This window comes from Cucurbita moschata, unplaced genomic scaffold (assembly GCF_002738365.1).
Source record: "Cucurbita moschata cultivar Rifu unplaced genomic scaffold, Cmos_1.0 Cmo_Scf00026, whole genome shotgun sequence".
In the NCBI taxonomy this organism is placed as follows: domain Eukaryota; kingdom Viridiplantae; phylum Streptophyta; class Magnoliopsida; order Cucurbitales; family Cucurbitaceae; genus Cucurbita; species Cucurbita moschata.
In genome coordinates this window covers 718,307-722,090 of record NW_019268542.1, presented here as the reverse complement: position 1 = coordinate 722,090, position 3,784 = coordinate 718,307, and the positions used below count along the sequence as shown (strand labels likewise).

General features: G+C 43.1%; 1 long non-coding RNA gene across 1 annotated transcript; it reads left to right on the top strand.

Annotated features, from left to right (window-relative positions):
- Window positions 1-775: 775 nt before the first annotated feature.
- LOC111462096 lies at window positions 776-3,435 on the top strand. The gene is made up of 3 exons (XR_002713703.1): window positions 776-1,153; window positions 3,317-3,318; window positions 3,424-3,435. It is a non-coding gene; the product is annotated as an uncharacterized LOC111462096 (long non-coding RNA).
- Window positions 3,436-3,784: the final 349 nt, after the last annotated feature.

Below are 3,784 nucleotides of genomic sequence, written 5' to 3'. Positions count from 1 at the left end.
ATCCACCTTCAGACAAGACTTGTACAAGGTCTGAGAGGCTAGCGAGACCGACGCACCATCAAGATCCAAGAACGTTTCCCAAGGTAAGGTTTTGAACGACATTTCTCAAATATGAGCTTTTCCTATGTGAATCGAGTCCTAAAATGTTGAGATATTCACCTACGAACAACTCTACGCGCGATCTACAAAGAAGTTTGGCTGAGATCTCAACCCGAAGATGGAGATCCGAGAACAATGAGTGAACTTCCGACGCTCTTAACTCGTCCGGTAGTCAAGTAAAAAATTATGAAAATTCTAGGACGTAGCCCGTAACACGATCTAGAACTTTGCTGAAGGAATCATATCGATCCAAACTACGAACCAAAAGATATGAAAATTGAAAAGAGGATACTGTGTTACGAATTGCAGAGGACAAAGATGAAAAAAAAAAAGTCGGCCGGCGAGCGGTGTGACAGGCACCGGACACGCGTCGACCGTCGGCTGGAGCAATGCAGCTCCAGCGAGGCGACGACATGTGTGACCTGCAAAGCCCGAGCCGAATCGGACCAGCCGACCCGCGACTACGCAGAAGCTGCCGCGCGTGCGGCCTGCGACTGGCGCACTCCCACGCGCGTGGCCAACGCACTGCCAGCGCGTGAGCGCGCGTGAAACGACTGGTTTGCCCTCTGTTTGCTTGATTTTTGTCCCAATTCCAGTTCTAATACTGTTTTTATGTTAATAGGGACCTAATTTAAGGAAATCAGTATTTTTGGACACCTTACGGGCAAAGAAGCGCTAGCGAAAGGGCACGCGTCAACCAGGTAAGTCACCACCCGGTATTTAGGAAGAAATACTTGTAGAATTCGCTTGGATTGCATGCATACTAGTAATTTTGCCTCAGATTAGCTCCCCATGAATGAGATTAGTCAGATTGATTGTTATGAGTGTATTAGGTGAATTATCTAAGTGTTGCTTGTATGCTTTAAGCTTCCGCCGTACGAATGCATGCGTTTAATTTATGTTGCAATTGTGTATTCCGCGTTCCGGGTGCTTGATGGATGAATTCGTCCCATTGAGCGCGAACTTCGTGTTTTGGGTGGTTGATGGAGGCCATCGCCCCATTGAGCCAGCATGCCTAGTTTGCATGAATTATATATTATGATGTTAGAAGACGGTTGCATGCACACTCTGTTAATTGCTAGGGCCCATTTCTATGATAAGTTTAGGGAATTACTGTTAGGAATGATATGTCGCTCGAGCCAGACTTAACTTTCCCCTAGGAACTTAGTGGATTACCACGACAACAAGGTACCTCAAGAGTGTTCATAGATTGCTAGTGTGAGAACGGTATCTATGGCTTCGTGGGAGGACCAAGGGTCCCTAATCAGTCCTTACTGCTTTTAGCCATTAGCTGCATGGGAACGCATTGGGTCGCGCCCCCCATAGGGAGACTATATCGGCTTAAGGGTATTTAGCACACCCCTAGGTTAGATACCATGTATTCCCAGATAGCCATATAAAGGTAGCACCTCATAGAGAGATACCGACCATATTAATTTGGCGTAAGGAACCTCTAGGTGTCTAATGAAAGGACGATGAACCGGTGAAACCCAAGGGGCAAGCTCCAAAGGACTAAGATTAGAACCAGATGTCCTAGAACCAAATTAGGAAACCGTGGGAACCTGTTAAGTTAGAATGCGAAGAGAGCCTACAAGTAGGTAGCTTACTAAGTATAATTTTTATACTCATCCTTGCTATGTTTTCCTTTTTCAGGAGCGCGAGACGTCGATCAAGGGCAGGCGTGATGGAGACGGGGATTGTCACAGAGGAATGGGTTGTCCCGAGGCGTCAATCTAGTCTTTATTTTGTATTTGCATGCTTTGGAAATTTATTTCCAAACTGTCAAGAGTTTTGTTTGTTTGTCGTTCGAAAATTTTATTGGAATTTAAGGATTTTTTTTTATATTTCATATTTAAATCACTTTAAACATTTATATGTTGTCCTTAGTCACGGTCCGTAGTAAAATATTGGGTCGTGACAAATTTGGTATCAGAGCAGTCAGGTTATAGGTCCTGTAGACATTTAGGATAGAGAGTCGTGTCCTCTGTGACCTCGCTCGTCAAACACATGCCGCTCACAACTAGACGTTCTCAAGTGATGGAAACATAGAGACAAAGGTTAAGCTAATATTTATAGAGTATATCATGACTGACTATGGCATTATAATCGCACATTACATAGGAGACGTGCTACGAATGAATTGTAACCATAGTCCTTTTTTCTGTTGTGGTAGATAATGGCACTAAAGAGACGCGTTTTAAAGCCTTGAGGGGAAGCCCGAAAGGGAAAGCCCAAAGAGGACAATATCTACTAGCGGTGGATCTGGGTCGTTACAATTATACATGCTGTTTCGAGCTGTTGACGAGTTGGGCTTTGAGAAGATTGCAAGGGCAACTGCTTCAAAAGAAGCGTGGGACACTTTAGAAAAGGTGTTCAAAGGAATCGACCTAGTCAAGCAGGTGCGTCTTCAGACTCTGCGTGGCAAGTTGGAGAGCATGAAGATGATGGAGTTAGAAAATGTATCTGGACTACATTACACGTGTACAGACCATGGCGAATCAGCTAAATCCAAACGGAGAAATGTTACCGGAGATACGGGCTGTAGAGAAAATCTTGAGGTTGTTAACAGATAACTTCGATAATGTTGTATGTGTCATAGAAGAGTCGAAGGATCTAGCGAAGTTCATAGCCGATGAGCTCGCTGGTTCTCTTGAGGCATACAAGCAACGTAAAAAAAAGGAGGAGACACTCGATCAAGCGCTTCAGACGAAGGCATCAATAAAGGATGAAAAAGTACTCTACACTCAAAATGTTCAAGGTAGAGATCGTGGAAGTCACGGGAATGGTCGAGGTGGCCAAGACAACAAAAATGAAGAAAATTATAAGGAGAAGAGACAGTCAAGTCAAGCAAATTGGCGTGGAAGAGGACGCAATCAAGGACGCGGTCAAGGATACAATTCCAACATCCAGTGTTACAAATGTCAGAAATATGGCCACTATACAAATGTCAGAAATGTAAATTGAACATGAGAAACAAATGGTTCAAATGCAAGCTGCAATCCCTTGAAATTCCCCTAAAAATCCTAAAACAATGACAAAGAAGAAGCTCATGCGATTAGTGAATGAGCCAAAGAAACTACCAGATCATGAGGAGGAGAATAGAGATTCAGAGCAACAACCCAAATCTACCGTGGATAAATATGTGGAGAAGTCTCAATTGCAGATGTTGAAATTGCTGAACGAGCACCTTTTGAAGGAGACACAGGAGAAGAGAAAGGAGTTTGGAGCTCTGGTTCAGGCTATAGAGGGTTTGGAGCTCGACTTGAAGAAGAATGCCGAGAAGAAACAGAGTCAAATGGATGAAGTGGGAGATAGGATTTGTAGGTTAGTTGAGAGTGAGAGATTGAAGAATGTGGAGATTGGGAGATTGAAAGATGAGAATAATGGGCTTGTGTTCAAAGTTGAGGAAGAAAGGGAGAAATGGATGAAGGTTTGTTGTGAGAGGGATGAAATTAAGGCTAATTCTGATGGATTTCTTGAGGAAATAGGATATTTGAGAAAGAAAATGATTGAAATGGAGAAAAATGAGAGAAGGGCTTTAAAAGAGACAGAGGATTTGAAGGTGAAATGCAAAGAAGTTGTCAGCTGAAAAGATGGAGAGTGAGATTATGAATCGAAATCTATTGAAAGAGAAGAATTATTTGTTAAGAGGTTATTGGATGAATCGGGTAGGGTTAATGAAGAT